The sequence below is a fragment of the Artibeus jamaicensis genome, unplaced genomic scaffold, assembly GCF_021234435.1.
Source record: "Artibeus jamaicensis isolate MK-2021 breed Jamaican fruit bat unplaced genomic scaffold, CSHL_Jam_final scaffold_461, whole genome shotgun sequence".
In the NCBI taxonomy this organism is placed as follows: Eukaryota; Metazoa; Chordata; class Mammalia; order Chiroptera; family Phyllostomidae; genus Artibeus; species Artibeus jamaicensis.
Genome location: NW_026522045.1, coordinates 13405937 through 13418955, shown reverse-complemented (window position 1 = coordinate 13418955; position 13019 = coordinate 13405937).

The window sequence follows — 13019 nt, the reverse complement described above, 5'->3', positions numbered from 1 at the left end:
ACATCTCAAGAGGTGCATCTTAACATATGCACAAAAACATACCAAACCATCACCTTCTGTACCACTTGAATGGGTAGGAAGAAGTATGCCTTTTATTTTTGCCTAAGGTGGCCAACCATTTCCAAGAACAGTTAGGCTGGGCGTGGCCATTTTGTTTATTCCCATCAAGTTCAAAACATCCCCCAAAATTCATTGCCAATTGCCTTCCAACCTAGAAACCTTCTTGATAGTTCTCCAGTCTTATACAACCATTAAAACTGACCCTTGGAAGACAGGATAAGAGAGACTTTTAGTTCTTATTCATTTTTAATTTTCTTTATTTATGCTATTACATTGTCCCCAGTTTTTTATCCTTTGCCCATCTCCACTCAGCTGTTCCCCCTCTCTCTCAGGCAATCCTCTTAATGTTGTATGTGTCCATGGGTCACAAATATATATGTATATATGTACACACATGTGAACACACACATACACATAAACATAAATACATTCTTTGGCTAACCCTTTATGTTTTCATCCAGTCCCCCCCAATACTCTGACAGCTGTCAGTCTGTTCCATGTATTGATGCATCTGTTTCTACTTTGTTCATTAGATTTCACATATCACTGAGATCATTTGGTATTTGTTTTTCACTGACTGGCTCATTGTACTTAGCATAATATTCTCCAGGTCCATCAATGCTGTCACAAAAGGTAAGATTTCCTTTTCTTTCACTGCTGCATAGTACTGTATTGTATAAATGTACCACAGCTTTTTAACCTATTATCTATTGATGGACCCTTAGGCTTTAGACTTTTGTGGGAATGCTTGAGGAACTTAGATGGTGGTAGTACAGGGACAGATGGAAAAACTCTGAAAGTAAGGACAAGCATGGATAAAGCACTTTAAAACATAAGGCTAAACCACCAAATTGTCCAACTTTTTGGAAGCCCCCATCGAGATGGAGTTGGATTTTTAAACCATGTAAAATTTTAACATCAACATTTTCTCCCTCAACAAAACCCAGAAGTGCAACACTATATGAAAACCAGCTCTGAACAACTTATAAATCACTTTTCAAAGGTTGGGTCATATTCAGGCTGAATTTCAAATAGTAGCAAGTTCTCACTTTGTGATCACTCTATTCCTAAGTTCATATGAAACCCACAGTAAGGTTCCATTTTAAAATGGGGGGGGGAATGGTGGCGGAGTAGGATGGAGAAGATTCTGCTTCCCCCCACACATGGGAAAAAAACCTGGCCGATCCTGCAGAGGAACACAGCAAATAGCCATCAGTGCCCTAGCATATAGGAAAATAGGAGTCCAGAAACTGTAGCGGACACTGAAAGATCAGATGGTGAGGAGACAGTTGCAGGTCAATAAGGTCCGAGGGACCAGCACGGAGGCAGCAGGCCAAGGCTGCTGCCTCTACCACGCCAGGTGCCGGGGGCCTGACACCGGATCTGCTGCACACTCTTTGAGAGCAGAGGGCCGGCAGCAGGGTCCTTGGGAGAGAGCCGGGTCATCAGCTCCCTCCGTACCCAGTCAGGCGTGGTTTGAACTAGGAGAGACCTGTTTCCTTGAAGTGTCAGAGAGGGGAATGGGCATGAGGAGGTCAACACTGGGACCTTGATCGCCCTTGGAGTCTGTGGTCGCCAGCTTGGGAGAACTGAGAGTTGCAGTTGTCAGACCCTGACCCCGACTGTCACCGGTCTGGCTGGAGAATTGGGCAGGATTGAGTGGGAAAAATTTCTTGAAAAGTAAACTGCTTGGGGGATCCTCCTGTGACAGCCACTCATCATATTACCCACCCAGCCTGGCAGCGATCCCGAGGTTGGGGAGAAGGCCTTGAGTTACCCCAAAGCACTGGGAAAGGTTCCCGCCCAAGCCTGCGGGACCAGGAAAGCCTGGCCAAGCAGTGCATCAGCACCCCAGCCCACAGGAGTGACTCCCAGGGAAAGAGTGCTCTAAAGAGGACCTGGATTCCCTGGGTAGGGCGCGGAGGAGAGGTGCCAATCTGGATCTTGGGAGAGTGCTGGTGAGACAGGCTGAGTACACCCAGAAGAGAGAAAGGCCACACCAATCGCCCCTCAGCCTACTGCAGCCAGTGAGACCAGAAAAACTGGTTTGGCCAGCCGGAAACCAACAAGAGGTGTTTTTGGTTTTTTATTTAGTAATCTTTTATTTTATTTATTTATTTATTTTTTAAATAAATTTATTTATTTTTTTGAATTAATTATGCTGTTACAGTTGTTCTATTCCCCCCTTCATTCCCCTCCACCCTGCCCCCCCAACCCCACCATTACCCCCCTTTAGTTTATGTCCATGTGTCTCAAGTCCTTTAGGTTCTATATTTCCCATACTATTCTTGCCCCCCCCATCTATTTTCTATCTACTGTCTATGCTACTTGTTTTCTGTACCTTCTCCCCCCCGTCTCCCTCCTCCCACTCCCCTGTTGCTAACCCTCCTTGAGATCTTCATTTCTATGTTTCCACTCCTGATCTAGCTGTCCTTTTAGTTTGCTTTCGTTTTAGGTGTGGTTGTTAATAACTGTGAGTTTGTTGTCCTTTCACTGTTCATGTTTCTTTAACTTCTTTTTCTTAGATAAGTCCCTTTAACATTTCATATAATAAGGGCTTGGTGATGATGAACTCCTTGAATTTGGTCTTATCTGAGAAGCACCTTATCTGTCCTTCCGTTCTAAATGAAAGTTTTGCTGGGTAGAGCAATCTTGGTTGTAGGTCTTTAGATTTCATGACTTGGAATATTTCTTTCCAGCCCCTTCTTGCCTGTAAGGTCTCTTTTGAGAAATCTGCTGACAGCCTGATGGGGACTCCTTTGTAGGTGATTGTCCCCTTACCTCTTGCTGCTTCCAGGATTCTTTCCTTCATTTTAATTTTGGCTAATGTAATTATGATATGCCTTGGTGTGTTTCTTCTTGAGTCCAACTTTTTTGGTACTCTCTGAGCTTCTTGGATTTCTTGGAAGTCTATTTCCTTTGCCAGATTGGGGAAATTTTCTTTTATTATTTGTTCAAATAGTTTTTCCACTGGTGGTTGTGTCTTTCCCCCTTCTGGTACCCCTATAATTCGGATATTGGAGCGTTTATAGATGTCCTGGAGGTTCCTAAGCTTCTCCTCATTTTTCTGAATTCTTATTTCTTCATTCCTTTTTGTTTGATGATTTTTTTTCTTCTTCCTTCTGGTCCACTCCATTGATTTGAGTCCCAGTTTTTTTTTCATCTCTATGGTTTTCCTGTGGAATTCCATTCATTTCCCTTAATTTAGCCTTCATATGTTTCTCTAATTTGTGGCTATAGTCCACCAGATCTGTGAGGAAGCTGATGACCAGTGTTTTAAACTGTGCGTCTGAGAGATTTGCTATTTCTTCGTCACTTAGATTTATCTGTGGGGCTTTGAGGTCTTCCTGCGACATTTTGGTCTGTTCTGGCCCTTTAAGTGGGAGGAGCGGCGCCTTGGATTCCCAGGTCGCTGGGTTGTGACGCTATATGTGGGGGCATGGTCAGAGCGGGGAAATGGCAATGGCGCCGCCGCCGGTCCAAGCGCTCACTCCCTCACCCGCGTGCAACCATGCAACCTCAGTCAACTCGCTGCCACCGCCTCCCCACTGACTCCTCCGCAGTCGCTCACCCGGTGGGCCGCTCGGTTGCTCACTAGGTCCAATCCTGGGTTTGGAACCCGTGCGACTGGATTCGTGCGTCTGGATTCCGCGCCCGGGTCGACTCCTTTGTAACTCCTCACCCGACGCCGGTTTCGCCCCTTACCGGTCGGGCCGAAGAATTTGTTGTTAGCGGACTTCCGAAAAGTTCAGTTTTCCGTGTTCTGGTTGTGTTTTCTGATGCTAATATTTAGTTGTCCCTCAACTTGGTTGTGTGAGGAGGCAGGCACATCCACCTTAAACCTCCATCTTGGTGGAACCAGAGCAATCTTTTATTTTTTAACTTACTATTTTCTCTTTCAACACATTTTTCCTCTTTGCTTTATTTCTTCTTCCTTTCTTTCCAAATTTACCACTTTTTCCTCCCTTCTGCTGCCTTTTTTTTCCTTCCACAAGTGAGACAAAAAACTTGGAACTGCAAAAAGACCAGAGTTGGACCCAAAGAGGGGGAATCTCAACAGTAGTGACAGAGCCAAATTTCACTTTGCTATAGCAGAGAAACTACAAGTTACTTCATTTTTGTATAATTATTTTTTCATTATTCTTACATCTTTTATTTTAAGAGTATCTTCGTATTCTTCCTCTTTCTGTATAGATTTCTTTGCCTTGGCTGCTTATACTGTATCATTTGACAGGTTTCCCCTGTCCTCTCATTAATAGTGTATTGCTAATTTATTGTCCCTCACTTCACCTGTGCTCCATAGGCACACCACTGAAGGCCTGATACTCTCTATCCTTGGTATCTCATAGATTCTGACATATGATTGTTCCTCTAATATTATTGTAAATAACAGCTGTTCCATATTATTGTAAATACTACACAACACCCCTCCCAGCTCTTAGCCTTCTTCATTGATTCCTCAACTATATTACTGTAGTGGTTAACTCTATTCTCTCTTAAACTACACCTATTTATTATCTTTTATTCTCACCTTACCTCAGAATCTGACCTCCCATAACCTTACTGCTTCCTAGATCCAACTCACAATCCTTCCCTCCCCAACCAGAAACTGATCTTCTTTCCATCCTTTCTAAAAAGCGGCTAGTGGGATTGAAGATTACAGTTATCACTATACATAGCCAAAGGATCTCCTATCTCTTCTCTACTGGCTGCTACTGTAAATATCATAGAATACTCTCCTGCTGTCATAAACCATTTTGCCTTCCCCTCCAACTGATCACAAAAAAAAAGTAGATGGAAGTGGTGAACACCAGGATACCCATTGGAAGAGGAAACCCAACAACAAAAGAACCACCAACAGATAACAACAGAAGAAGGTGAAGGAGGGAGTGGAAACCATACAAACCTCAACCCAGGACCTATCTGGAAATACAACTAAACAGCAGAGAAACTACCCAGTGCAAACAACTTAACAAGAGCAAAAGAGAATCCTCAAAATCCTGTACACACAGAAGAACTAGCTTCAACACAACCTACCCTCACCACCATAACACATTAAATGGGTGGTGGACAGAGGGACCATCAGGTCAACAGCCAGTGGGAAAGATCCACAAAAGAAAGATGCCAAAACAACCAAAACCCAAAGAAAAACTAAGAGCCAAGGTAAATGACAGCCCAAGACAAGTGAGCTGGTGAGATCAAGGAGACTACACCACTGAATCTCACAGGTATTATACCACAAAAGATCACACAGTAAACCTAGAAAGCCAGAAGAAATGAATTTAAGAAGCTGAAGCTAACAAGAAAAATTTCACAAACAATAGGAAGACAAAGAAACAATCCCCAATGAAAGGAAAGAAGGAAGCCCCAGAAAGACTGCTAGATGAAATAGAGACAAGTCAGCTATCAGATATTCACTTCAAAGCACAGGTTATCAGAAAATTCAAAGAGCTCACAATGAGCTACTAGAAACTACAGAGGAATTACAATTAACTCACTGCAAACTATAACAAATGAAAAAAATAGAAATTACCAGCAAGGACCAAGAGGAGATGAAGAATACAATATGTGAACTGAAGAACACAGTAGAAGGAATCAAAAGCAGGATAAATGAAGCAGGAGATTCCATCAGTGAGTTGAAGGAAAAAATAGCAAAAAAATCCCAGAAAGAGCAAGAAAAGGAAAAGAGGCTCAGAAAGAATGAAGAGGGATAAAGAGAAATGCAAAACAATATGAAACGTAATAATATCCAAATACGAGGCAAACAGAAGAAGAGCAAGGTATAGAAAATCTATATCACAAAGTAATGATAGAAAACTTCCCTAATTTGATGAGAGAAAAAAATCACACAAATCCAGGAAACACAGAGTACCAATCAAGAGGAACCCAAAGAGGCCCACTTCAAGACATATCATCATTAAATAGGGAAAATTCCAAGACAAACAGAGAATCTTAAAGGCACCAAGGGAGGAAAAGGAAATAACACACAAGGAAGCCTTAATAAGGTTAGCAACTGACTTCTCAATGGAAACACTCCAAGCAAGAAGAGAATGGCAAGACATATTCTAAGTAATGAGAACCAGGGGGCTACAACCAAGGCTACTTTACCCAGCAAGGATCTCAATCAAGATAGAAGGCCAAATAAACAGCTTCCAAGACAAAAGAAGTCTAAAAGAATACATCTCCACAAAACCAGTTCTGCAAGAGATGCTAAAAAGACTGCTTTAATGAAAGAAAGAAAAAGAGAGAAAGACAAAGAGAAACACAGGTGTAAAAATGGCAATGAATGAGTGCCTATCAATGATAACCTTAAATGTAAATAGATTAAATGCTCAAATCAAAGACATAGAATAGCTGAATGGATAAGAAAGCATGACCCACACATATGCTGCCTACAAGAGACCCACCTCAGGACAAAAACCTAAACAGACCAAAAGTCAAAAGCTGGAAACAAATTTTCCAAGCAAACGGTCAGGGAAACAAACAAACAAAAAAGCTGGGGCAGAATACTCATATAACACAAAATAGACTTGAAAAAAAGGTCTAGAAAAAGAGACACAGAAGTTCACTTCATAATACTCAAGGGAAGAATCTAACAAGAAGACATTAACATTGTAAATATATATGCACCCAAATAGGACCACCCAAATATATAAAGAAAATCTTAGAGGACTTAAAAAAAGATATTGACAGCAACACAATTATAGTTGGGAATTTTAACATGCCACTGTAAAAAATGGACAGATTTTCCAAACAAAATATCAACAAAGATATTATGGCATTGAACAATGCCCTAGATGAAATGAACTTAATTAATAGATATAGAGCCCTTACCCAAAGAAGCTAAATACACATTCATTTCAAATAAGCATGGAACATTTTCAAAGATAGACCATATGACAGGGCATAAAACAAGCCACAACAAATTTAAGAAAATTGAAATTATACCAAGCATCTTCTCCGACCACAAGGGACTGAAACTGGAAACCAACCCCAACATAAAAGACCCGAAACACTCAAAATCATGGAGATTACATACCACGCTATTAAACAACAAAAGGGTCAAGAATGAAATTAGGGAAGACATAAAAAACTTTCTGTAAACAAATGAAAATGAACTCACAACAACCAAACACTTATGGGACACAGCAAAGGCAGTCCTGAGACGGAAGTTCATAGCAATACAGAACTGCCTAAAAAAGAAAGAAACATTTCAAACAAATGACCTAACCCTATGCCTACAAGAACTCGAAGAACAACAACAAAGAGCCCAGAGCAAGTAAAAGGAAAGAAGTAACAAGGATCAGAGAAGAATTAACTGACATACAGACGAAAAGCACAATTCTAAGGATCGATGAATCCAGGAGCTGGTTTTTTTAAAAGATAAACAAAATCCACAAGCTTTTAAGTAAGCTCATCAACAAAAAAAGAGAGAGGTCACAAATAAACACAATCAGAAATGAAAGAGGAGAGATTACAACTGACACCACAGAAACACAAAGGATTACAAGAAATTACTATGGAGAACTGTATGCCAAGCAAACTGAAAACTTAGGTGAAATGGACAAATTTCTAGAAAAAAAATAATCTTCTAAAACTCAATGAAGAAGCAGCAGAAAGCCTGAACAGACCAATAACAGCAGAAGAAATAAAGCAGTATTCAAAAATCTCCTGACACACAAAAGCCCTGGAATAGATGGTTTCACAGGAGAATTCTACAAAGCATTTAAGGAAGGGCTAAACCCTATTCTTCACAGACTATTCCAAAAAGTCCAAAATGATGGAAGACTCCTAAACTCTTTTTATGAAGCCAGCATCATCCTAATCCCCAAACCAGATACAGACACAACGAAGAAAGAAAACTTCAGGCCAACTGGCTGATGAACATAGACACTAAAATCCTCAAAAAAAAAAATATTGGCAAACCACATCCAACAATACTAAAAAGATCATACACCATGACCAAGTGGGATTCATCCCAGGGATGGCAGGATGGTTCAATATTCCCAAATCAGTAAATGTAATGCATCATATAAACAAAAGCAAAGAAAAAAACCACATGATCATATCAATAGATGCAGAAAAAGCTTTTGACAAGGTACGACAGCCATTTATGATAAAAACACTCAGCAAAGTGGGAATTGAGGGAGCATTCCTCAACATCATAAAGGCTATATATGAGAGACCTACAGCCAACTTCATACTCAATGGGCAAAAACTAAAATCTTTTCCACTAATATCAGGAACAAGATAAGGTTGTCCACTTTTACCACCTCTATTCAATATAATATTGGAAGTTTTAGCCATAGCGATCAGGCAAGAAAAGGAAATAAAAGGCATCCAAATAAGAAAGGAGGAAACAAAACTGTCACTGTTTGCAGATGACATGATAGTGTACATGGAAAATCCTATAGACTCTACCAAAAAACTACTCGAACTAATTAATGAATATGGCAAAACAGCGGGATATAAACTCAATATCCAGGAATCAAAGGCATTTTTTATACCAACAATGAAAGAGCAGAAGCAGAAATCAAGAAAAAGACTCCATTCGATATAGCAAAAAGAAAAATAAAATATCAGGGAATAAACCTAACCAAGGAGGTAAAAGACCTGTATACAGAAAACTACAGAATACTGAAGAAAGAAATCAAGGAAGACACAAACAAATGGAAACATATCCTGTGTTCATGGATTGGGAGAATTAACATCATCAAAATGTCTATCCTACCCAAAGCAATTTACAGATTCAATGCAATACCTATTAAAGTACCAATGGCATATTTCACAGACATAGAACGAACACTTCAAAAATTTATACAGAACCATAAACAACCTTGAATAGCAGCTGCACTTTTGAGAAAGAAGAACAAAGTAGGAGGGATCACAATACCTGATACCAAACTGTATTACAAGGCCACTGTAATCAAAACAGCCTGGTACTGGCATAAAAAAGGCACATAGGCCAATGGAACAGAACAGAGAGCGCAGAAATCAACCCAACTCTCTTCAGTCTATTAATATTCGACAAAGGTATATGTTTCCATTTGTTTGTGTCTTCCCTGATTTGTTTCTTCAGTGCTGTGTAGTTTTCTGCATACAGGTCTTTTACCTCCTTGATTAGGTTTCTTCCCAGATATTTTATTTTTCTTCTTGCTACATTGAATGGGATTTTTTTCTTGATTTTTGCTTCTGCTGATTCATTGTTAGTATACAAAAATAGCCAAGAGTTGGAAGCAACCTAGGTGCCCGTCAGTAAATGTATGAATGAAAAAATTGTGGTACATATACCCAATGGAATTCTTTGCAGCAGAGAGAAAGAGCTACTACCCTTTGCAAGAACACGGATGGAACTGGAAAGCATTATGCTGAGTGAAATAGGCCAGGTGTTGAAAGACAAATACCATATGATGTCACCTTTAACAAGAAGCTAAACAATAAAACAAACAAGCAAGCATAATAAAAACAAAGACAGTGAAATAGAGAACAAGGGGACAGTGACCAGAGGGGAGAGGGAAGGGAATTTAAGAGGGAAAAACTGGAGGCATTTGGAGGAACAAATATGAAGGACACAGGGTTACTAAGGTGGGTGGAAATGGGAGGGAGCTGGGGAACATGGAGGGGGGCGGGCTGGGATGGGAGAAATAGACCAAAAACTGTACTTGAAAAAAAAACTAAATATTTTTTTTAAATAAAAAAAAATAAAATGCCAAAAAAATATTTGACAAAGGGGGCAGTAACATAAAATGGAGTAAAGATATTCTCTTTAACAAATGGTGTTGGGAGAACTGGACAGCTACGTGCAAAAAAAAATGAAACTTGAGCACCAACTTACATCATACACCAAAATTAATTTAAGTTGGATAAAATACTTAAATATAAGCCATGAAACCATTGAAGTCCTAGAGAACATTGGCAGAAAAATTCAGCTATTTCTTGCAGCAACATTTTTACTGATATGTCCCCTAGAGCAAGGGATGTAAAGAAAAGAATAAACAAATGGGATCTCATCAAAATAAAAAGCTTCTGCGTGGCTAAAGAAAACAGTATTAAATTAGCAAGACAACCAACTGTATGGGAAAACATATTTGCCAATGATACCTCAGACAAAGGTTTAATCTCCAAAATATACAAAGAACTTACACAACTCCACTCCAAGAAGACAAACAACCCAATTAAAAACTGGGCAAAGGACTTGAACAAACACTTCTCCAAGGAGGACATACAGAACATTCAGAGACACATGAAGAGATGCTCAATATCGTTAGCTATCAGAGAGATGCAAATTAAAACCACAATGAGATACCACTTTACACCAGTCAGGATGGCTATCATAAACAAAGCAACAAACAACAAATGTTGGAGAGGTTGTAGGGAAAAGGGGTCCTTAGTCCACTGTTGGTGGGAGTGCAGACTGGTACAACCATTATGGAAAACAGTATGGAATTTTCTCAGAAAAATAAAAATCGACCTGCCTTTTGACCCAGCAATTCCACTGCTGGGATTATATCCTAAGAATCCTAAAACATCAATATCAAAGAACCTATGCACCACAATGTTCATAGCAGCACAATTTACAATAGCCAAGAGTTGGAAGCAACCTAGTGCCCATCAGTAAATGAATGGATCAAAAAACTGTGGTCCATATACACAATGGAATTCTATGCTGCAGAGAGGATTTGCAACAACATGGATGGAACTAGAAAGCATTATGCTGAGTGAAATAGGCCAGGTGCTGAAAGACAAATACCATATGATCTCACCTTTAACAGGAAGCTAAACAACAAAACAAACAAGCAAGCAGGAAAAAAAAACAAAGACACTGAAATAGAGAACAAGGGGACAGTGACCAGAGGGGAGAAGGAAGGGAAGTTAAGGGGAAAAAGGGGGAGGGATTTGGAGGAATAAATAGGAAGGACACAGGGACGAGAACTAAGGGGGGTGGAAATGGGAGGGAGGTGGGGAGCAAGGGGCGGGGGAGGCTGGGATGGGAAAAATAGACAAAAAATTGTACTCGAAAAATAACTAAATAAAATTAATTTAAAAAATAACTAAATAAAATTAATTAAAAAATCAGTAAATAAAATTTAAAAAAATGAGAATAACTATTGTAAAAAAAAAAAGAGTATACTAAAATTGAGGATGAAGAGTTTCTTCCTATTCAAAATAATGAATGTAAGTTTGGAACTAACATTTAATGGCAGATCAAGAATATTGGAAAACATATGAACTGTTTCATTCCCTTCCCTAGTCCCAATCACATGTCACCATACATTAAATGCTTGCATCAGAAAAAAAGATGTTTGCATCAAACTTCGAGTTAAAATTGTATCTCCTCAGCTTAATAGTGAAAAGGGAAATTTCCCAGAGTGTTCCTGTAAATGGTATTTTCATTTTGCAAACTATTTTAAAAGTAAAGTCTCCTTGAGAAAGCATTACTTTAAATACTTTCTGTAAGAAGTGCAAAGTTAGTAATTCTTAAATTTGTTAAAAATAATATTGTATAATAAAAGATTTTGTGTGTTTTTAGGTTCAGTATAAACAAAAATAAAGCATTTGCTTTTTTCTCCCTGAAATGCATGACTGCTCAGAGTTAAGGTGTTTTGTTCCACCCCTTTTCAATGCAATTATTTATGGTTAACTATTATTAATGAACATTTATGGAAAACAGGTTATACATTATAATTTAACCAGCAGAAATACTTAAGGGAGACCTCCACAGTCCTGTGCATTTTGAGAAGTAGATTATTGAGAATAAACATTATTAATATCATTCTTTTATACTGCCTATTAAAGTTGTGGCTACTAAATATTTAAACACTGAATATATGTTCATGAAGAACTTTAAGATGATGACATGAAGGGAGCAATACAGCTACAACGCTATAGCTTTACGCCACTGAGAAACCTGACAGATCTTATCCTGGAAATTTCTTATCATTTTCTGAGTACCCAACATGGTACATGTTGTACAAAACAGTTCAACTCTGTACATCATGAGAAGAAACATAAATTGAGATTAAGTTAGTTATTATTCAACTAGAATAATCAGAGTACATTTGGGCAATATTTCAAGTATCAGCTCACTCTTCTTTTAAAAAATTTTGTAGTAATAAACTTTCTGGCAATTAGCTTTCCCCTAATTAATTCAGGTTCTTGAAGTGTTACTATATTTTATTTTACCAATTAACATTAACTTTTATGTCACCAGAGCACTAGCTAGCAAACCAGAACAGCTTAACTTTCAACCAAATAACTCACTTGCAAGTCCTGGCTGGGTATATAACATGTACATGTTGGTTAGATAAGTAAAAACAATTAAAAAGGCAGTAATACATCTAAAAATTATCTACAACCAGCACATGAAAAGAACTCCTACAAGTCAATAATGAAAACAAATAACTTAAACACACTTCAAAAAGGAATATAAACAACTAGGAAATAGGCACTAGAAGAAGTGCCCAACAAAATCACAGAAATAAAAATTAAAACCACAGTGAGATATCACCTACTATATACTGTACATATCAGAATGGCTAAAATAAAAGACTGGCACCACCAAATGTTGACCAGTATAAAAATTACTGGAACTCTCATACATTGCTGGTGGTAGTATATATTATAATCACTTTGGAAAATATCCTGTAGTTCCTTACAAAACTAAACATATATTTAACCTATGACCCAGCAATTCCATTACAAAAGGAATAACAACAAATGCTCACAAAAGACTTCTACAAATATGTCTATAGCAACTTTATTTGTATCTAAAAATTGGAAATGGCTCAGGTGTCCATCAACAGAAGAATGGATAAACAATGGCGTATCTATACAATGAAATGCTGCTCAGACATACAAACTATTGACACACTCAACATTTGGGATGGAGCCCAAATACATAATGCTGAACACAAAGCCTTACACAAAGGAGCACATAATGATTCATTTACATAGTTTGA